The sequence below is a fragment of the Colias croceus genome, chromosome 26 (assembly GCF_905220415.1).
Source record: "Colias croceus chromosome 26, ilColCroc2.1".
In the NCBI taxonomy this organism is placed as follows: domain Eukaryota; kingdom Metazoa; phylum Arthropoda; class Insecta; order Lepidoptera; family Pieridae; genus Colias; species Colias croceus.
In genome coordinates this window covers 842718-867324 of record NC_059562.1, presented here as the reverse complement: position 1 = coordinate 867324, position 24607 = coordinate 842718, and the positions used below count along the sequence as shown (strand labels likewise).

The following is a 24607-nucleotide window of genomic DNA, read 5'->3' as shown; positions in this document are numbered from 1 at the left end:
AAATCTAATAAGACATGTAATTGTTTAGATCCGTTATTATAGATTTAGTGTCCATTACCGGTTACCACGGTAACCAAGCGGTAACTTATTACATTTATTATGGTAAATAGCTAAATGTATTAATATCGATTATTGTTTTCATTGAATTACAAAAAAAATCAATTAACATAAAATCACTCTTTAAGGTATTGTTTATACACTGTAGGTTGTTTTAACAAAGATAGTGAAGTAAAATAATATAAATATGTATATATAAAAAAAATATTATTATGACATAGCTTGGTAGGTAACCAGTTATTTCTTATTTGTTTCTTTCTTCGAATATGTAGTGAAAAAATGATTCAAACAACAACAACAACAACAACAACATGTAAACCGAATAAAAACTCAATTGGCATTTTTTAAGTTTATATTTAGGTTTTCTTGAAATCCGTCCCGGAAGATTTCTGGTGCCTACCTACACTAGCCGATGAACAGATAGACTTTGTCTGAAAGCATAAGCTCTACGCATAGATTAAATATGTTAATCGAAAAATAACCTTTGGACGATAAAATGTTACCTAAATCACACATAAACCTAACTAAATCGGGGTTATTTAAGTTTTGAGGTTATTTCACATTTTTCTCAATATCTTGAAAACCCCTGTTTTTATCACAAAAAAATCAATTGGTAAAAATCTTTTGAATATCGAAGAACCCTCCAAAACCACTCTGGCATTGACGCAACACTGTACTGTGGTCCATACTTTCATGGGCATTCTCCTTTGGCACAGACAATCTTAAGACCCTGAGAAAGAACATAGGCTACTTTTTATTGCGAAATATGTGCCACGGGCGAAGCCGGGGCGGACCGCTAGTTCAGAGATAAGTAATTAATACTTTTTCTATTCAAGGTTTCCATGTCTGGGCCGTGAAGAAAGGGAAAAATTATTTTTTTTCTAAAAAAGGCTCAATTTGTAAGGAATAAAACTTCCCATAGCCCTGACTGAACCTAAAACACGAAAAAAATTAAATTATTCCATATGACGTCACTATTTACATCATCCTATATTATATGCCAGATATTGTTAGCCCCGTGTAGTAAAGTCAGTTTATACCTAAAATAAATATTAAGTAATTACAAAGAAAATTTCAAGTCAACGTGCATGTAAGGAGTGGCACCCAATAAAATAGACAGAATGAAACAAAGTGTCGCCTCTATAGCGGTGAGTCAGTGACATCGCATAATCTATGACTGTCTAGCTGTCATTCGCGCGCCCCGCGCCGCCGCGCTTGGCGCACAGATTTTGTTCGTGGTGTCTGCTCCATATTAATATTATCTCAATGATTCAAAAGCAAAATTTTCACCGCCTACAAATTCTTCCTTGCTTCAAATGTACGTGAGCGGTACCCTCTTACGTGATTCGGTGTCTCCCTCCCACTTTGCGGAAAAGCCTAGCTGCCTCTCGCTCACGTACACCCACTCGTAACTCCTACGGGTACGTGGTGACAGGGCGAGCTGCTAGCCCTCAGAGCTCAGTCTCAACCCCGACCGCGGCCGAGCGCGCGTGTTATGACAATAATTCAAAATTCGAACACAATTTTAAAACCATTCGCGTTCTGAAATGAAATTTTGACGCCGCGTTCGTTGAACAGCATTCGAATTTTGAAAAGATATAATTTTGGACTGATTGATTGGTTCGGCCGCTGCGTGTGTGTGCTGCGTACAACAGGTGAGAATACATAAGTGTTTCAAAGAAATTAGCGTAGTAACCTTTTATTGTTGAAATATAGAAATGTTCAATGAAAACCTCTATTAAACTGAATTAAAAAGTTATTTTTTGTGTTAGTTAAAATTTTAAATTAAGAAGAGCATTTTGAAATTTAGAATAATTGTTAAATTCACACGATGAGCGACGCGAAGTTTTCTTTAATTGTACATGTAAAACTATTGTTCTTGGTGTAAGAGGCAGACGACCGTTTCATTGATCGCCTGTACCTATACACAAGTATCAGTTCGGAACTACGACACTTACGTTTAGATAAGGCTTAAGGTGAAGAAGATATTTTCCTGAAAGAAAAGCTAAATATGTTTGGGGGTTATTTATATATAGTTTTATTTCTTCTATTCTATACTAATATAATTTTTACGATTGCTGAGCAACAGGCTTTTTCATTTTACAGGTACCTAGGTTCATGTTAAAATTTCTTATAGAAAAAAGTCTTGAAAGAAAAAAGTACCTAAATGAAACTAATTCAAGTTTTTCTCAAAGCTATGTTATTTCAAAAAACTACAATGAACTCTCATCTTTTCACAAAAACGTATTAAAATATCTTATGAAACTGCAAATGGCCATTTATTGGCCTCTTCTATCAGTAGCCCGTGACGTCACTTTCTCCCACCCTGTACCATTTTTTAAACAACTTCAAAAAAGGAGGTTCTTAATTCCGCCGGTATAATAATAATAATAATAAGGGCGTAGGGATGTGACGACCCCATCGCCCACGGTTGGAACAGATATTCCACCCGTGCAATCAGTCAACCCGCAGGACACCTTGTGGCGGGGTGTCGGGGAGTAGCGACCCCGCGGGAACCGAGTGCTCCCGGGGGAGGCCCCTGTCTTCATCTCCGGCTTGCCTTCACCGGCCGGTCGGAGTGAAGCCTGACGAGGACAGGACCCCCCACCTCTGGCTTGCCTTAACCGGCCGGCCAGAGTGGAGTCGCGAGAGCTTTTAGCTCGAAGGGTGGATGTGAATCGTAAGTGGCGAGTGGGCACGTGATGCTGGACCCTCAGGGAGCGCGTGATCGGAGTTTAAAGTCCAGGGACGCCTCTCCACCCTTAGCTGCTCACAATATGTTGCCCCCTTGTCGCACTATTGCAGCGACTTATTTCGGGGGCCCATACAGTGAGAGGGCGAGTCACCACCTGCCAACAATTTTTTGCTATATTTTAGTAGAAAGGCAGGTGCCATAGTCTTCCATAGTCCTAAATTCCGGTCCATTAACATCCCTTTCCATAGCCCAGTTTATTTTGTTTCCTTATCTTGCAATAGTCCTACATCGGCCGCGGACTGCCCAGGGCTGTATCTCTATAGTGCAGTCATGGGCAGGCTGCGGCTGGTGTCCCACAACACAGTAAAGTTCTCGAAAGGGCCTCTGCGTGTTGGATCCGTGTCCCCACGTAAGCCTTCCAAAGGACCGGGTACCTTCCTTATGATGGTACCCGTGTATTATGGAATTGAGATACATAATAATAATAAAGCTCATTTATTCCGTGTAATAAATCAAAATTTACATTTCAAATGTTTTGTTAGTTGTTAGTTTAACTTAATCTATTTTAGTATCTAATGTTAGTTTAATTTTTTTTTCTTATTTCCACGGACCCCTTATTGGGTAAAAGCCTCCTCTCTCCTCTTCCATGTAATCCTATCCTGTGAAATTTTCATCCAGTTTTTGCCCACCGTTTCTATTAAATCATCAGCCCATCGCTTTCTTGGTTTACCTTTTTTCCTTTTTCCTGTTGGTCCTGCCCATTTAGTTGTCAGTAATGTCCATCTGTTATCTGTATATCTCGATATGTGCCCCGCCCATTGCCATTTGAGATGTAGAGCTTGGCGGAGAGCATCTGTTAGTTTAGTTTTATTTCTTATGTCTTTGCTTCTAATCTTCTGTATTTTTTTTATTTTTAATATACTTCGTTCCATTGAACGTTGGCATGTGGTAATTTTGTTTTTAATTTTCTTTGTATATGTCCATGTCTGGCTCCCGTATGTCAAACTAGGTAAAATACAGGTATCCATTACTATTCTCTTCAATCCTATGTGGTAGTCTCCTTTTAAAATTTCTTTTTGAGCCCGGTATATAAGTATATATTTTTTTTTCTTTGTTACAAATCTTGTCCTGAAAAAACGAATATAAATGAATATCCAATTTATTGCAGTCGTTAGAAAATTGCGTACTGTCTATGTAGATATGTATGTACATACTAGGTACTTATATTTCGAAAATCAACTTTTCTTTACATGATATCTATACTAATATTATAAAGCTGAAGAGTTTGTTTGTTTGTTTGAACGCACTCATCTCAGGAACTACTGGTCCGATTTGAAAAATTATTTCCCATTTATCCAGGAAAGCTATGGGCTAATAATAATAGGTATATCATCACGCTAAAACCAACAAGAGCTGAGGAATGCGGGTGAAACCGCGGGGCACAGCTAGTAAATTATAAATGCACACTCACACCTCAATTTGGTTTACGACAAGACCTTTGTCTTTTTATTACTTACCAATTTTTCATCCATACTAATTAATATTACAAATGCGAAAGTAACTCTGTCTATCTGTCTGTTACTCAATAACGCCTTAACAACTGAACCAATTTGCATGAAATTTGGTATAGAGATATTTTGATATCCGAGAAAGGACATAGGATAGGTTTTATCCCGTAAATCCCACGGGAACGGGAACTATGCGGGTTTTTCTTTGACTGCGCGGGCGATGCCGCGGTAGGAAAGCTAGTATTTCATAAATATTCAGAAACACAATGCAAAAGAAATAACAAAGTTAAAATAATCCCACAAACTACCTACATACCAACCTACGTACGTCATTCGTAATTATTATATTACATTTTAGTCTTTATTTTCTCAATTTTTACTTATAAGTAATAAGCCTAGTTTTCATCGGTTTATCGGTATTCCACTAGCTGTACCCCAGGGTTTTACCAGCATCGCTCCGCTCCTGTTGGTCTTAGCGTGATGAAATATAGCATATAGCGTTCCTCGATAAATGGGCTATGTAACACCGAAAGACCCTTTATAATCGGACCATTTGTTACTGAGATTATCGCGTTCAAATAAACAAACTCTTCAGCTTAATAGTATTGAGTATAGATTGAAATTATCTAACCAAACATCAAACATATATTAATGCAAAGAAATGTAATAGATACAACTCTCACTCAATAATTACAAAAAATTGAAATAAACCCCGGACTAGGGAATCAGAATATGCTACAGAAAAATATATTATCTTCTTTCTTTAAATTAAAACTACGTAGGTAATATTATATTCTACTAAATTCTACCAAGTTTCAAAGAGAATTCTACTAACAAAGCCAGAAAGTTGAAGAGCAATAAAATTGTAAATACATACTCACCAATTCATGCATCCGTTACAGTTAAGATGATATCAAAGAGATAAGTTTACTACACCAAAGTATAAAACACACTATATTAACATTATGTTATGAGGGTTCAACCTATCGCTGGCCAAGTGCGGGTTGGCAGATGACACTTGTCTTGGAACTTTTGATCATTGGACATACCCGTTTCTTCAGATGATTTCCTTCACCAATTATTACAGCTCTAACGAAGTAAAAAATCTGGAAGTAAATTTAAAAATCTTTTTATTTTTTGCACATCCATGTCTTGGTGAACTTTGAAGACTTAACCACTACACTACTTGAATATTATCTTAAAGATTATGAATACAATACGTTTGTTTTTATCAATTTCGTCACATCAGACGACTGCTATATAACAAAAATAAACAAACATAAAACACAAATGCGTAATATGAATCACTTTTCGTAACTGTAAAGAAAAACATCTCGTTTGACGTAAGTCGTAACGCAATCACGTAAACTCTTGCGCATGCGACGATGCTCCCGATTACTGTTTTCCGGCCATCTTGTTTTTTGACGTCATCATTGTTTATTTGTTTGTACCTTCCAAATTCAAAACAAATTCGTTTGAAAACTCAATCTAATTATTTTAAATAAAAACTAATCGCTTTAAAATGGTCACAATTAAATAAAATTTAAATTCGATCACACGGAAGGCATTTTCTTTCAATTAATAAAAAAAAACACCAAAATTGGTAAACCTGTTCGAAAGTTACGAGGTAACAAACATAAAAAAAAACTGATGGGAACCTACTTTTTTGCAGTCGATTAAAAACGAAATATAGTTTATTTTTCACCTTATTAAAAGCTATTTTTCTACCTCGTTATCGTTAACAAACTTCATTAATATGGACCCTTCGTATAAATAAAGTTTAAGTTAACATTGTCGCTAATTAAATGTAAATAAGTTAATTGTTAAATACCCTCAACCCTCGGCTAGATTGAAAAATGTTCTTAGTGGAATTTTTTACACGTACTCCTTAATTAGAAAATTAAAGAGAAAATGCATCTATTGTAAGGGCTAATTGATTTTTAATTAAACTTATAAAGTGTGAGACTGACGTAATTAAACTTAATAATTTATTTGATTCGTCTCAAACTCAAACATTTATTTATTCAATTAGACTTCTTCTAGAAGTCGAATCGTCGGATACGGCTTCAACAATTGTGGTATTTTAATTCATTCATTCAATTTTATAACCATACTAGCTTACCGCCCGCGGCTTCGCCCGCTTTGTCTAAAACCTACTAAATTATATACTATAAACCCTTTCTCTTGAATCACTCTATCTATTAAAAAACCGCATCAAAATCCGTTGCGTAGTTTTAAAGATTTAAGCATACAAAGGGACATAGGGACGCGACGGAGAAAGCGACTTTGTTAATTGTTTTATACTATGTAATGAAGTTTAAACCATAATAAATTCATATATTCAAAATATATTAAAAAATCCTCCCTTGCTTAGCCTATTTATCGCTTTGTAAGTATTTCTCTACAGTAGGTATTATAAATGGTACTTTTGCTTATAACTATCTACTGTTTTATTTTCATTCGCATATAGGAAATTGTTTTGATTCACATTAACAAAACAATCTCTTATTAGTAACTATCTGTTCCCCGCAGTTTCACCCGCATTGCTCCGCACCTGCCCCCCTAGCCAAGTGGCTTTCTGTTAGCGTAGCGTTCAATAGAATAGACTACGAATGTATGAGACTACGAATCTCATACATTCGTAGTCTATTCTATTGAACGCTACGCTAACAGAAAGCCACTTGGCTAGGGGGGCTGTTGGTCTTAGCGTGATGATAATATATTATAGCCTTCCTCGATAAATGGGCTATCTAACACCGAAATAATTTTTCAAATCGGACCAGTAGTTCCTGAGATTAGCGCGTTCAAACAAACAAACTCTTTAGCTTTATAATATTAGTACCTACCTATAGATTAAAAATGAAACATAAAATAAATTAAAAATGTATTTCGAAACTTATGTATGAAGCCCAAGTTTGAAAAGTTAATTGCTCTTACTTATAAACTTTTTTAATCTGTGTTTAGAACTTTGTACTGATGATCGCTACTTTGTTTCTTTCGTTTTTGCTCTCGTCAAATTATTGAAGTGTCAAAGAGACGGAATTTTTTTAAGGCTTCTAATTAAAATTGCAATTGCATCGCAGTATGTATCTTTATGATGTAGGTACTTATGTGAAAAAAAAAATTTAGATACGTGTGCAAGATAAACGAAAATGACTTTTTTTGAATTTATATTTTTGGTTTTAGGTACGTATGGCATTCAAATTTATATGATTTTTTTTATATGCCGCAAAACATTGTGTATGAATTAAGTAACAAAACAGTTAAAACCAACAAAAATAGACTAGTTTTGGAACCAACTCTAAAAGGCTTGAAATTGTGGATGAAAAGTTTTATCTCTGGTTTTTTTCATTTTACCGCGAAGCACAGCAGTTTATAAAAAAGCGAAAGACAGAAATACAATATCAAATAACTATATGATATCTACAAGCAGCTTATCAAATAAACATAAGTAAAATTTTCATACGTATATTTGTTTCGACTCATATTAATTGACATTCAGTTTGACAAACTAAAAGCTTTATAAAACCAACATATTAAAAAGCACTCAACTCGAATCCGTTTCTATAACAAATCCCAAAGAAATGCAATAATCCTTTGTCGAGCATTTATTAAATCTATACTAATATAATAAAGCTGAAGAGTTTGTTTGTTTGAACGCGCTAATCTCGGAATCTGGTCCGACTTGAAAAATTCTTTCGGTGTTAGATAGCTCATTTATCGAGGAAGGTTATAGGGTATTATATTATATCATCCCGCTACGACCAACAGGATTGGAGCCACGGGGGTGAAACCGTGCGGAGCAGCTAGTAAAAATATATTATATTGTATTGATATTACAACTAGAGCTATCTATTTATAAATAAACTACTATCTTATCCTACTTAATCCTACTTAATATTATAAATGTGAAAGTTTGTAAGGATGTGTGTGTGTTTGTTAATCTTTCACGCAAATACTTCTGAACCGATTACAATGAAATTTAGTACACAGATAGAGGGTAACTTGGATTAATACATAGGATAGGTTTTATCCCGGAAATCCCACGGGAACGGGAACTATGCGAGTTTTCCTTTGAAAACGCGGGCGAAGCCGCGGGCGGAAAGCTAGTGTCATACAAATTCGGCCATCTTTTGAATGAAAGAGTAACAACCATCCATTAATAAATCTAGTAAACTTTCAGATTTATTTCGGCTGACACAAATTATCACATTAATTACGACCAATTTGGGGGCCAAATTACCCTGAAAGCCTAAATCCCATCCCCTAACCCATTTGGGATTAGCAACATAACCGAATATCGTTGGGGATAAAAACCCACTCGATGGCTTTATATACATTCCTTATTCATACGTAACATATTATATTCATTCTTCTTTCATAAGTATACATCGTATTTATAAATTACTAGCTGTGCCCCGCGGTTTCACCCGCAGTGCAGTGTTGGTCTAAGCGTGATGATAATATTATTATAAGTAATATAGCCTTCCTCGATAAATAGGCTATGTAACACCGAAAGATTTTTTGCAAATCGGACCAGTAGTTCGTGAGCGCGTACCTACAAATAAACAAAGTCTTCAGCTTTATAATATTAAGTATAGAACTTAGAAGTATAGATATGTGATACTCGTATGTGTAGGTTCTGATAATATTCTCATTCATATTTGTAAAGATATATAATATTCAATATAATAATAATAATAATAAATAATAAATAAATCATTTATTCTCCTCAAAAACCTTATAACTATAAGGTTTTTGAGGAGAATAAATGATTTAATATATATAATATATAATATATAATATATAAACGTTAAAGTCAACCTAATCACATACGTGGAATCGTATTTGAGTAGGAAGTCTTTTTCAAGTCATATTTAAATTGAAGATACAAAATTGAAGTCAAAAGCTATTTTTGCCATCCCTACTTTCATATAGGGTTGACAATCATTTATAACAGGATTTAGCGATTGATAATAGCATTCCGTAATTAATTTTGTAAGAATTATCTTCTTGATGTGGTTATCGACTAAAGCTTCACAAAATCACACAGTTTTTCTATTATAAGTTTCTATTAATCATGAAAAAAATAAACGTGTGTGCCGAGCTCACGTGTCAGAAGTGAAACTTCTTTGGCAAGATTCAAAGATACCAAAATCGTCGCCTTACTCCATGACGTGACGGTATTGCCATGAAATTTTACTAGAAGTTTCACTTCAAACGAATGCGTATAGAATTCAAAGGATAAAATACCTTTCTTTTTCATTACTCCCACTTCTGATGCCGAAGTAACAACTCCATTTAAAATCTAACCTAAACAGACTCGTGTTCAGTTTTAGGCGTGCAAGTTTACTCGCACACTAAGTAAAGTGCTGAAAGGCAGAACTAAAATATCTCTTGCGACGATTCGGCTTGGCTTAATCCGCTTAGCCGTGTTAAGCCGAAACGCTCTACTATAGTTTCCCGGTTTATCTTACAAAGCTAAAATTCGAAGAAATGTATTGTAATATGTTATTATTATTGTAATATGTTGCTTGCTTTTGTCTGTTATTTGACCGTACTTGACATTTTTACTGATATCATTTATTTGTATTCAATTTTATTGTTAATCTTCACCATGGTAAAAATAAGGTTATGTTTGCAAATGGAATAGAAACATACCTATTTAATATTTTACTACAAATAGTTACACTATCTTAGAAACTATTTATCGTTTTGTGAATTTACTAAGAAACGCTTTTATCTCAATTATCTTGGTAATTTAAAAGACCCTATCCAGATTAAAGTGTAATTTCATAAGAATAACTTCTATATTAACATCAGAAAATATGAAACAGTCGACAGTACCTAAAATGAGGTGTTATAATTTTCATTGGACATCCCTTCAAAAGCTAACCCTAAAGTATTGCTTTCAAAATTCTATAATATCATCACTATTCAAAGTGCTTTTACTTATTAATAGCAAATTTCCAATGAAAATTAATTTCAATTTCAATAATTATCAAACAAAACTTCATTTAATGTTATCATTAGAGCCCTGTACCGGCTGTACCCTTTATACTGCCATTGAAAGCTTTGAGTGCTCTGAGGTGAGGTCATGTACAATCTAACTCAATTAGTTGAGTGTGAATTAGTCGCGATAACGTGCCGAGGGACGGGTGAAGGACGAAACCGTAGGGTTGGCAAAAATGATCTTCATAGTTAGACTAGCTTTCCGCCCGCGTCTTCGTCTGCTTTGTCTAATACCTAATAAATTACATACTAAAAACATAATAAATTACATTCTTGAATCATTCTATCTATTAAAAAAACGTATCAAAATCCGTTGTATAGTTTTAAGCACGTGTTTGAAACACAAAATTTTATAAATTTCGAAAGTTGACACTATGAGAGTTAATTTTCTTTGACCAAGTAGGCGGCTATTAATACCTATTTAAATCAAGGAGATAATATTAATGATTTTTAATGCGTTTTATTCAGAACATATTTATACGAAGTTTTCGAACACTACAAGGAGCGTAGTTACTGACAGACTGATATCTTATCTCTTGATGATGTAAAATCTGAATACGTTGAGATTTTTTTTAGATGTTTGCAATTAAACCCGCGTCAAATCAATCACAAGAAAACAATAAATACACGTGAAGCTGCGGGCGGAAGCTTGTTAAATTTTAATAATGTTTATCATGCTGACATGAAAATAAAAGTGACATTTTCGGACTCAATTGAACTGAGTTTATATATAGAATGTGAAAATATTTTCGTTCATTTTTTTTTTGTAAGGTGTTTCTCAATGTTAGCCAGAAGGGCTTCTACATTTTAACGCGGACGCGGGGGTGAACTGAAGGTTCACCCTGGTAGCGACATGCACAAGGGCGTCCCCCCTTGACGGGGATCTCGAACCTCGGCTTGGGCTGTCGCTTGAGTGGAGGAGGCCAGAAGGGCCCTAATCGGACGGGTCGTTCATATTTTCTAGTTAATGAGGGCTTTGTCGGTGCGGTTTCTCATTAGACAATAATGTATAGCAAATAGAAAAATAATTTATCAATAAATATTCTTTCAAGTTTTAAATGGCGCTATTTTTAACATTTTACCTGATCCGATCCGATCTGATCCCATGCTAAGCTTTTCGGTTGTTATGGAAACCAAATAGCTGATAAACATACAAAAATAGTTTTAAATATATAGATAATTAATACCCAGACACAGAGCAAACATCGATGTTCATCACACAAATGTTTGTACTGGGTGGAAATCGAACCCAAGACCTCTGTTTCGAAGGCAGGGTTACTACCAACTAAGCCAACTGGTCAGTTAATCCTTTCTTTGTTCCTACTTATACGCACAATAAAAATATTAAAATAAATATATAAATAACAAAGTGGCAACCCTTGTTGTTTCTACTGTGGATTCTAGTTGATTAAAGCTTGCACTGGTGATAAATGTTATTACTATAGGGCCTTGAGAACTACTGACCTAGCGCAAGCTAATATATCCCTTTTCGAATAAATTAATAGATTTAAACGGATTTAAAACGTGATTTATGAATAGTAGTCAAGCTTACAAAGGTATTAATTCAAGATACTTTGATAAAATTATTTTATTTATTATTTTTTATTTATAACACTTTTCTGTGCTGGTGCATATTTGTATTATTTCTCAAAACAAAACGAATAGCTAGACTAGCACAGAGGAAGGCCTTATCACTAAAGAGTGATCTCTTCCAGGCAACCCACATATTATGTGGTTTAGCTCATTATATAGCAAACGTAACTTCAGCTTTTAAATGTTCTTTTTTGTAAGCAACCCTAGATTAAGATCTTTTTTCTTCTTTTTCTTTCTAACCAACAATTTCCTCTTTTATACAGGTTGCTGTCAGTGAATATCCCTTTTAAATTGAATCTAAATATTATGTCCGATATTTTAACAATTGCTTTTTTGTCGAAGCTTTAAAAAGCTTACCTTAAAAATAGATACCTCTATTTGATTTCTATAAATAACTATATTCTCGTTTCTCTAATATGAGTGAAAAAACATCAGAAAATAAAAAATCAAGAAAAATAGAGTGTGTGTGTGTGTGTGTCTCCATTGATTTCACAACAAGTCACCCATACATATTCTCACTTCTGTATTCTCTTTGTTATTTTCTTTCAAAAGGAATCAAACAAAAATAAAATATAAGCTTCCATTTATTAGGTTCGAGAAATTGTGAAGAAAACCTTTTCGCGAATAAGCTATTTCACACGTATATTTTTGTAGTAAGTCAAAGATTATTTTCCGCTTAAAGACAGGTTTTATATGCCAAAAATTAAATTTCGTTTAAAATAAGAGCGTGTGTGCCGAGCACCCATGTCAGAAGTGAAACTTATTTGGCAAGATTCAAAGATAGCAAAATCGTCGCCTTACTCCATGACGTGATTGATTTCTTTTAGTTTAATCTAGAATTGTTTCATATTAAATGTATATTTTTTCACGTTAATATATAATTATTTTAATGAAGCATTGATGAGATATTTTGATCCGAAATTAAACAAAGACCACGTAATTTAACTTAATTTATTTTTACCTCAACAATATATCCTTTCTCATGAAATGAATATCACAGGAAATACACACATAATATAACATAGTTATTTAAACATTAAACAAAAAACAATACCAATGACGAACTAATAGCACAAAGGTTGTTATGAATCCCGTCACAGAATATTAAATTGCAATCTCAATTTGCACAGATAATATAATACTACTAGCGGTCCGCCCCGGCTTCGCCCGTGGTACATATTAACGTTTTCTCTACATAAGAACCATCCTCGTACTTCAAGGAATATAATAAAAAAAGAATTATCGAAATCGGTTCAGCCGTTCTCGAGTTATGGAATTACAACGAAAAGTGGCATTGATTTTTATATATTAGATTTTGTTGGCATAAAGGTGCTTTTCTACTAGAGATGTTGCTATGTTGCTGTGGATGCGTTTATTATCCACAAATCATGTTAATTAATGCACATAGCGTAGCATATATAGCGCATCATTGGTGGAAACGATCACATAGTTTCATAGCATACCTAGCATTACATTTTTTAGCATAGCTGCGTAGCACATCTCTGGTGGAAAAGCACCATAAGGCTTGTTATAATATCTGTGGGATATCGATAATTATCGTCGGTGGAAAAGCACCCTAAAGCTTGTTAATATCTGTGGGATATCGATAATTAGCGACGGGATTGGTGTCCGCTCTGTTGAGTGCTTCTTAATTGAACGCGTAATAAGTTTTATAAACTTGTTTTGTGTTGGCTTTTATGTATTTACAACGTGACCAAGGGATTTTAGTTCTAAGATTTTAGTATGTTAAAGGTATGGTATTTATATGAGTCTTTGTCTATTTTTAAAGCTTTAAAAGAATAATACGTTTATCATATTATGCAAATGCACAATTTGATGATTGATGCGGTTTTTATTAATAGATAGTGATTCAATAGGAAGGTTTTAATATATAATTTATTAGATTTGAGACAAAGCGGGCGAAGTCGCGGATGAAATGTTGATGTATGCAGTTTTCATCACAGATATAACTATAGGTACTAGTAACATTAAAATAAATTTAATAGTGATTACATAACTACCTTATTCAGTTCTTCTTTAAAACGCCTGAAAAACTCGTAGCTTCTTCGTAGTATATTATTTATTTTGTAGTGTAAATTATTTTGCTATTATCCTATAACAATTTACTATATATAACCCGTAACACAAGTATTTTATACTTATCGCGGGCACCAGTCTCTCACAATTAATGTTAGTGTTAAGATATTATATAGATTAACAATGTATGTGTTGATTGTGCATTTGTGATGAGAAAATAAATAAATAAACATTATAATGCCGATTTTAATGCATGTTTTAAGAATGTTCTCAATAAATAAAAAAAAAAAACTTCTGTCAAGGTTACGTTCCTCAAGATTGAAGCCTTAAAGAATCGCGAACAAAGTTTATTTTTCTTTACTTTTACAAGGTATTTATTTATTAAAATCCTTGAAATTCTCGTTAATTGAACTTGATGATAGTACCTACGAACTCATAATATTGCGAAAGATTGAAAAGTTAGAAAAACGGTCTTTATCAATCAGTAAAATAAACATAATTTTATTTGAATAACACAGAATTCGACTGGACAGATTTTGTAAAAACATATTAGCTACTAGCGGTCCGCCCCGGCTTCGCCCGTGGTACATATTTCGCAATAAAAGGTAGCCTATGTTCTTTCTCAGGGTCTAAAGATTGTCTGTGCCAAATTTCATCAAAATCGGTTGAGAGGTTTAAGGACGTATTTACAAATTGACGCGCATCAATTTTAGGTATTGAGTCTTACTATAGTCGAGCCAATTTAATAGGCAACATTTGACGTCTATCAATTTTATCTTCGAAGAGAGGTAACCTGCTTAAAAACATCGATTAAAGTGTATTAATCGATACGGATTTGAAACATTTGTCAATCGAATTTATTAATTTATGATGATTTTTATTCACAAGTAATCAATGCATTCGATTCTAGATGTCAGATTTCGATTTTTAGAGTAACGTCTCTAGTATTTAAAAAGAAAATAGATTTATTGACACAAAATTGTAGCGACGTCAGTTCTTCAATTCAGAAATTGTTTATTATGTTTAGAATGGTTTATCAGTAAAATGAAATCTTAAAATAACTTGTATCGGTCATTATTATTATAAATATGTAATCGTAATTGAAAAAAGTTAAGCAAATGTGCAGTTCTAACAAAACGAAATATCATGTTATTCTATGTCGTCGTTACTAGGTTACGTTGTTGAATTTTGTTGAACTGTCAAATGTTGCCTATTAAAATGGCTCTACTATAGGTACTACACGTGCACGGCTCACACACACATCGAAATGCGCGAAGCGGCGAAATTATGAGTAAACTGACACGACTTGATAATTGAGCTTATTTTTATTGCTATGTTTTTTTTAACTTTACTTTGATTTGTAAAGTTTGTAACGTTGAATGGTCACAAAAGTAGATACCATTTATCTAATTTCATTGGACAGTGATTGTTTGGTAAACAAGTACTTGCCAAAGTGTACTTCGAAGACTGGTACTGGAACTCATAGACGAGTGGAGCTAGGTGTGCCGAGTTTGGGCTCGTTTTGTTAAAAAAATTATACTGCGTCCGTATAACAGGTATACCTGTTATCTATGGACGCAGTATAATTTTTTTTTAATTGTACCGATTTCGTACAAAATCGATATCTCAGGATCCTTAGGATCACAAAACAGGAAACTGTTACCAAAATTTAAAAAAGTCAACGCCATTTTGATTTTTTTTGTTATTGTACCGATTTCGTTCCAAATCGATATCTGAGGATCTCTAGGATCGCAAAACAGGAAACTGTTACAAAAATTTGAAAAAGTCAACGCCATTTTGAAATTTTCTGTAATTGTACCGATTTCGTTCAAAATCGATATCTGAGGCTCCCTGGGATCGCAAAACAGGAAACTGGTACCAAAATTTTAAAAAGTCAGCGCCATTTTGAAATTCTTTGTTATTGTACCGATTTCGTTCAAAATCGATATCTGAGGATCCTTAGGATCACAAAACAGGAAACTGTTACCAAAATTGAAAAAAAGTCAACGCCATTTTGAAATTTTCTGTTATTGTACCGATTTCGTTCAAAATCGATATCTGAGGCTCCCTGGGATCGCAAAACAGGAAACTGTTACAAAAATTTGAAAAAGTCAACGCCATTTTGAAATTTTCTGGTATTGTACCGATTTCGTTCAAAATCGATATCTGAGGCTCCCTGGGATCGCAAAACAGGAAACTGGTACCAAAATTTTAAAAAGTCAGCGCCATTTTGAAATTCTTTGTTATTGTACCGATTTCGTTCAAAATCGATATCTGAGGATCCTTAGGATCACAAAACAGGAAACTGTTACCAAAATTGAAAAAAAGTCAACGCCATTTTGAAATTTTCTGTTATTGTACCGATTTCGTTCAAAATCGATATCTGAGGCTCCCTGGGATCGCAAAACAGGAAACTGGTACCAAAATTTTAAAAAGTCAGCGCCATTTTGAAATTCTTTGTTATTGTACCGATTTCGTTCAAAATCGATATCTGAGGATCCTTAGGATCACAAAACAGGAAACTGTTACCTAAATTGAAAAAAAGACAACGTCATTTTGAAATTTTCTGTTATTGTACCGATTTCGTTCAAAATCGATATCTGAGACTCCCTGGGATCACAAAACAGGAAAATGGTACCGAAATTTAAAAAATTCGGCGCCCTTTTGAAATTCTTTGTTAATTGACAGATTTCGTTCAAAATCGATACCTGAGGATCCTTCTTCTTTACCAGCTGAATTTATTAAATTTTGGTACCAGTTTCCTATTTTGCGATCGTAGGTCCTCAGATATCGATTTTGAAGGAAATCGGTACAACAAAGAATTTCAAAATGGCGCTGATTTTTTAAAATTTTGGTACCAGTTTCCGGTTTTGTGATCCTAAGGAGCTTCAGATATCGATTTTGAACGAAATCGGTACAATAACAGAAATTTTCAAAATGGCGTTGACTTTTTTTCAATTTTGGTAACAGTTTCCTGTTTTGTGATCCTATGGATCCTCAGATATCGATTTTGAACGAAATCGGTACAATAACAAAGAATTTCAAAATGGCGCTGACTTTTTAAAATTTTGGTACCAGTTTCCTGTTTTGCGATCCCAGGGAGCCTCAGATATCGATTTTGAACGAAATCGGTACTATAACAGAAAATTTCAAAATGGCGTTGACTTTTTTTCAATTTTGGTAACAGTTTCCTGTTTTGTGATCCTAAGGATCCTCAGATATCGATTTTGAACGAAATCGGTACAATAACAAAGAATTTCAAAATGGCGCTGACTTTTTAAAATTTTGGTACCAGTTTCCTGTTTTGCGATCCCAGGGAGCCTCAGATATCGATTTTGAACGAAATCGGTTATCGGTACTATAACAGAAAATTTCAAAATGGCGTTGACTTTTTTTCAATTTTGGTAACAGTTTCCTGTTTTGTGATCCTAAGGATCCTCAGATATCGATTTTGAACGAAATCGGTAGAATAACAAAGAATTTCAAAATGGCGCTGACTTTTTAAAATTTTGGTACCAGTTTCCTGTTTTGCGATCCCAGGGAGCCTCAGATATCGATTTTGAACGAAATCGGTACAATAACAGAAAATTTCAAAATGGCGTTGACTTTTTTTCAATTTTGGTAACAGTTTCCTGTTTTGTGATCCTAAGGATCCTCAGATATCGATTTTGAACGAAATCGGTACAATAACAAAGAATTTCAAAATGGCGCTGACTTTTTAAAATTTTGGTACCAGTTTCCTGTTTTGCGATCCCAGGGAGCCTCAGATATCGATTTTGAACGAAATCGGTACTATAACAGAAAATTTCAAAATGGCGTTGACTTTTTTTCAATTTTGGTAACAGTTTCCTGTTTTGTGATCCTAAGGATCCTCAGATATCGATTTTGAACGAAATCGGTACAATAACAAAGAATTTCAAAATGGCGCTGACTTTTTAAAATTTTGGTACCAGTTTCCTGTTTTGCGATCCCAGGGAGCCTCAGATATCGATTTTGAACGAAATCGGTACAATAACAGAAAATTTCAAAATGGCGTTGACTTTTTCAAATTTTTGTAACAGTTTCCTGTTTTGTGATCCTAAGGATCCTCAGATATCGATTTTGAACGAAATCGGTCAATTAACAAAGAATTTCAAAATGGCGCCGAATTTGGGTTAAATTTAAAAATGATGCAGGCGAAGCTGCCGGCAAACCTGTAGTATTTTTATAAGTCGACACTATATTATTACATTAATTAATAAAACATATTTTGTAAATGCACCTGCAGGTCACTCCATCAAGTCCGGAGGTAAGGTCTCAACATAACTAACAAAATGAGCCCAAACTCGGCACACCTAGCTCTAACCATCTTTTAGTTCCAGTAGCAGTCTTCGAAGTACACCTGCAGGTCACTCCATCAAGTCCGGAGGTAAGGTCTCAACATAACTAACAAAACGAGCCCAAACTCGGCATACCTACCTAGCTCTACTCGTCTATTAGTTCCAGTAGCAGTCTTCGAAGTTCGAAGTACACATGCAGGTCACTCCATCAAGTCAGAAACTAAATATGAAATTTATAATCCCATAAGTATGAAAAACTATAAATAAAATCTTTCCTTGGTGTGCCTTGGTTGTCGGTGCAGAATGCGTCAATGATCAAGTTTATTAGGTCAAATATTTTGTATACGTACAGCGATCTTTTCGTAAACGAGGAGCTGCTTACAAGCGTCACAGTGTCTACTCACAACGGCGTCCGAGCGCCGACTAAATTACTAAAATATTTCATTACAAATTTTTGTGCAATAAATCAAGATAGTGACAAATAAAATAACCCTTATTTCAATGCAATAAGTATCACGCGTTACAGCTAAATATGTGAAAAAATAAGATTTGATTTTAATTTTTTTCTCAGCCTATTTGTAACATTTTGATTTAGTGATTTAGTACCTTTTTGAGATAGACATGTCTACTTACTTAAAATATTTTTTAATAAATTAATTTGTTTTATTAAATACAAGAAAAATGTTCGTTTATTCAGCACGATATTGTCAATTTTGTGTGAAGAGGCAACGGAAATTATTTTTTTCAATATTATAAACCAAAATTTTCGACTTAAAAATTAGTACCATTTAAAGATTAAGGAGTAATCTATTTATGGTAATTATTAGTTAAATTTGGTTTTGTACTATTTCGCCGCAAAATGCACCGAAAAACTGCTTATTTTAGTCAGATTCGTAAACGCGTCCTTAAGCGGGAAAGCGTAATAGACAGACAGACAGACAGAGTTACTTTGGCATTTATAATATTAGTAGGGATTTAGAAAATAAATTCTGTTAGACGTCTTTTTCATTTCTAAACGTATGCGCACCTAATACTCGCGTAAAATCAAACCCAAAAAGACTATATTAAGTACCTACTTACTTAGTTTGAAATTTTATTTTTTGTAAGTTTCTACATTAGTATGGATTTGTCTTTGATACCCGGCCATGTCACATTATAATTTTATTGGAATAATGAGGTCTCATTTTCAATTATGTAAACAAGCTTTCTATAGCTATCATTGTGTTTTTATCTGTATAAAATATAATTTTAAAAGTCGGGAATATCTTGAGAAAACCTAAACCAATATTAATGTTACTTACACTTGTTGATTCCCCTCTATTTATTTATTATACAAATATTAATCCATCCTTACACAGGTACCTTACATAAATGACGAAATTGAACCTACAACCTTTTTGAACTACTAGGGAACCATTGATATTTCGCTTGACTCGATATAATAACAAAATACATCCCACATCAGTCAAGACTCAAGAGTCACAACTAATCCATATTTAATGTCAAAAGGTTCAAAACGCTCCAGTAATTCCGAGTTAATCCCGTACAAACAAACAAAATACCTCATTATAATATTAGGCGGATAAATCAAATGCAAATCGACCATTTTCGGAATTATAATTCAGCGTTTCTATAAGAGCCCTTCGATGGAGTGTAATATCTATATTTAGCCCGTTTTCAGTGAATTTCGAAGTACTTAGGTTATCTAGGCTACACTGTGTAGGCGTCAAATCAGTTCGTACAATGAACAAGGATTTAGCGTTTATAACGTACTAGCTTTCCACCCGCGGCATCGCCCGCGCAGTCAATGAAAAACCCGCATAGTTCCCGTTCCCGTGGAATTTCCAGGATAAAACCTATCCTATGTCCTTTCTCGGGTATCAACATATCTCTATAGGTACCAAATTTCATGCAAATTGGTTCAGTTGTTAAGGCGTGATTGAGTAACAGACAGACAGACAGAGTTACTTTCGCATTTATAATATTAAGTATGGATTATAAACTGTGTGGATTGTGGCTTATTGATTTGGCAGAAGCATTTAGAAATATAATACTTTATATTAGATTTTTAGATGAGATTTATTCATTGTATTATTTAGCCCGACATTTCGAAAATACAGCGAGTGAGGTTATGGGCAGACTATATTTTTAGATACCATACGCTTAGAATTAAACGAGAAACGAGTAGAAATAAAAACAATATTTCCAGAAGACAATATTGTAATTTAAAAAAAAAAACGCGAGTAAAGTCACGACTTATATTATTATACCATAGACTTTCTTTCAGCATTTTGCCATAAACTGGACAATTTATCATCTAAATGAATTACGTTCTGACGTTCATTAATTTTTAATCAAAGCCTTTGTGTTTAATCTGTGGCGAGATAGCGAGTTGCTAGTTGAAATCCAATTATTGTTGACTAGTTTAGTCACGCGGGTGCACTCGAACCGCATAAACTGAATCTGAAATACCTAGAAACATTTTTTTAACTTGACTTCTTATAAAAGCGATTCATCTCGCGGTATTTTTATTAAAGAAATCTTTAAAATAAAATCTTAACAAGCGGACCTGACTTCATAGATAAATGTTATAGTTAACTAGCTTTTCGCCCGTAGCTTCGCCTGCGTAGTAAAAGGAAACCCGCATAGTGTCCGTTTCCGTTGAATTTTCGTGATAAAAACTATCCTATGTGTTCATCCAAGTTACCCTCTATGTGTGTGCCAAGTTTAATGAAAATCGGTTTTGAAGTTTTTGCGTCAAGTAGTAACAAACAAACAAACATACAAACTTTCTCATTTATAAAATTAAGTAGGATTGTAATTGTTTTATTTATTTACTCGTTTGATATTAGTTATTACGTATACTTAGTTTGCGTAGGACAATGGAAACATAGGTAAAGTTGGGCTTGTTGTGTACAGTATTTCTGCCAGACAAAATAAGATCAAATTCTGTTGAAAGAGGATATTCCATCCACTACAATATTGTATTTAATTATGCAAAAAACGATTTACTGAATATTTCAAACAAGGTTCAATACACATTCTAAAAATATACAGGTGTAGCTAACAGAGCGTAAAACAACAGAGAGCACTCTGTATAACAAGGGTTGGGCATAGATTGCATCGAACGTCGTCAAGTGTTTACGCTCTAGTGCTCAAATCGTAGCCCTAGCTTGCTAAAATGGAACGTGTATATATATATTTTATTATACGTTCGGTTTAAAGTATAATGCTTTTATAAAATAAAATGTGTGCGTGTACTAGTGTACACACGTAAGAAGTGAAACTTCTTTATGACCTTATTTTTCAAAAAATAATTTACTATATGCAACTTTATAGAAATACGTCGAATCACGCGTGGTAGGGATAAGAAAAAGATGGCGCGTAACGGAAAAATGTCACGTGTAACGAAAAAATGTTACACTAAATTTTTTTCCATTCCCGATAAAGAAGTTTCACAAAAAATACAAAAAATATAGTAATTCATATTATTATTAAAGACATAAGTAGGTTGAACCGCGTCCATCGAAATCTTTCTAAAAGTTATGAAATTATCAATAAATAAATACTTAAATTAAACAAACTTAAATTCGATTGTATCGAACCGAACTTATGAATAAACTGTGATAACTTTGGTTGTGCTTTGATAATAAATTATTGTATTTAAGTTACGAAACTATGAAATAATTTTACACTATAATAGTCCAATTAACAAGATAATAAATCAGAACTATCGAGATGGTCTGATGACAGAACATGAAAATGGGAGACAATCAAACTGGGAGACAAAATATCTAGTTTGATTAATACGGGCTTATTAGATTAATTATTTTATATATGTACTTTATTTCATCTCTTTTTAATTGAATAAATCTTTAAAAAAAAACTATTAAAACATTTAACTGATTTCAAATTGATGACTGTTTTACCAAAAATAACTTTGAATAAGAATGAAGCTATAATAAAAGTTGGCTAATTGAAAGAGCAATTAGTGCTGGCGCGTTACTGCCATCTGTAGGATTCGTTAAGTTTGCCTAAATTGACTTTAATGTTTGCACTTAATAAGTTATGAGGATAGTTGTTGCACATTACTTGGACTGACTTTCAAGCGTAAAGAGCGCTCTTAACTAAATTATTTGTAGCCATAATATCATAATTAGGCGTGGTTCCGGGGGGTTTTTGGGGGTTCCGGTTTTTATTTAAGTCGGTAAAAAAACACGCTATAATAGGTGCAACATCCATTTATTTTCTCCCTTTTGAAATAAAATTACGCTTATAACATTGCGAAGGATACACTAAACTAATAAACTCGGGGGCGTCAGATTCTATTCATCTTGTAGACGTTGACTTGGAACAGCACAGGGCCGGACTTGAAATATATTGTCATGTTATTTCAATGACTACAAAATTAATTTAAACAATAAGAATATTATAACTGTAGAAACTTGAATAAAGTACCTATTCTAAACATATTTTAAACAATAAAGTACCTATTTTCTTGTTAGTATTTCCGTGTAAAAAAATCCTGTTAAGATGAAATAAATAACATTCGATTTGTTACATATATAATATGTACGTACAACATACCATCAAAAACTTTTGCCAGACGAAAAGCATTTCATGAAATATCTATAGATTTCAAGCCATTTCAGTTAGAGAATGAAAACTGTCAAAAAATCATATCTAATTTGTAATCTTCACTTCCTCTAGGAAGACAGATAGAGATAGATAGATAACTTTTATCCCATTAATTTCGAAATAAAAAAATAACAAAACAGCGACTCCACTCCACCTCTGTTGAACGAAATAAGATGCCAACCCGCCTCAACGAGATATAATGCGGCTCAACCGAATTACATGAAAATGAATTGTCTATATCTTCGTATGATACATTGTTTTACATTGAGATAATATAACTACGTATGGAGGAGACACCACGAACAAAATCTGTGCGCCATTTTTTTGCTCTAACTAGGTTTTAAAAATTATTATCTAGTTAGGTACTTACCGATGAAAGTTATTCCTTTGCACTTTTCCGTATTATTTGTGCAATATCGTTACACACACGAAGGCATATTTGATGCGTTTCACTTTAAATCAAATAAAAAATGAGCGTGCAGTTACGCATTATGGCGTATGTTGAGCGGAACATAAGTGATGTAGGCGGTGTCGTCTCCATATGTATATCTCAATGTTGTTTTACGGGATTTTCGTATACTTCCTTGTTTGAGCTTGGTTTTCTGGTAAGGATTGTGGGAATATGAAACGTGCACACAAGGGCACAATTATTTATAGAATCGTTTGATATTTATTTATTTCTTTCTTTAATTATGTTCATTTAATACCTTCAAAATCTAATACATAATAAATATCTATTATATTCGTTTTTAGCATAGGTCCATTTAATTAATTTAAAAAAGAAATTCTGAAAAGTGAAAATCTGTAAAAATTATTCAAGTCGTAAATACCTTCTCCAAATTATTGTTTATTACATCTAGTACGTACAATAATTTTGTCGGTATCTTAATATACAATCAATGTTAATAAATACCTTGATGTCTAAACGAAGCATAATGAATACGTTTAATAAACAATTCTATAAAAAATCAATAATAAATCGAACACATGCATAAAAACAATTATAAGGAACCGCAAGCCTCCCAAAACGTAACCCTAAATCCTATAATCGATAGAATGCCTCGAATATCATTGGCCAATAGCCAGCTATTTGGCTATTAATATCTACAAAATACCGGAACAATACATTAATAATTACTGGTAAAGGTTAGAGGTAATGTTATTAATAGTATAGGCATTTATCAAAGGAAAATTTATTATATTTATAGGGAAGTTTCGCAACTTAGTGGTTATTTATCAGATAAAAAGGCAGATTGTGTATGAAAATATACATCAAAGCGATAAGTAGGCTGTAGTGACTTTGTCAGCAAGTCGTAAATGACTTTTATTAATATACTATCCCTACTTCATATTATAAATGCGAAAGAAACTCTGTCTGTCAGTCTGTTACGCTCAACCGATTTTGATGAAATTTGGCACAGACAATCTTTAGACCCTGAGAAAGAACACAGGCTACCTTTTATTGCGAAATATGTACCACGAGCGAAGCCGGGGCGGACCGCTAGTTATTAAACAAACACTCATTCTGTTGTCACTAGGAAAAAAGAAAGAAAACACGATTCGAGGTTATGTCATTTACTTTTTATCGTTTTTAACCACGTTTTAAAGCCTTGATGTCTTTCTTGTATAATACTCGATTACACATAAAAGAAGATAATATTATAAAAACCCTTTGTGAATATTGAACATAAGATGTTTGGTAAACCTTTTAGGGTATAATTATTGTAATATTGAATTTCACATCTGTT

The 24607-nt window shown here is 33.6% G+C and overlaps 1 protein-coding gene across 1 annotated transcript in view; it reads left to right on the top strand.

The window, feature by feature from the left end:
* Positions 1–1539: 1539 nt before the first annotated feature.
* The window catches only part of LOC123703459, a 68424-nt gene continuing 45356 nt past the window's right edge, over positions 1540–24607 (top strand). Inside the window, exon 1 of the mRNA XM_045651452.1 lies at positions 1540–1712. The gene's annotated coding sequence lies outside the window, so the exon portion shown is untranslated. The remainder of the gene's footprint in view (positions 1713–24607) is intronic.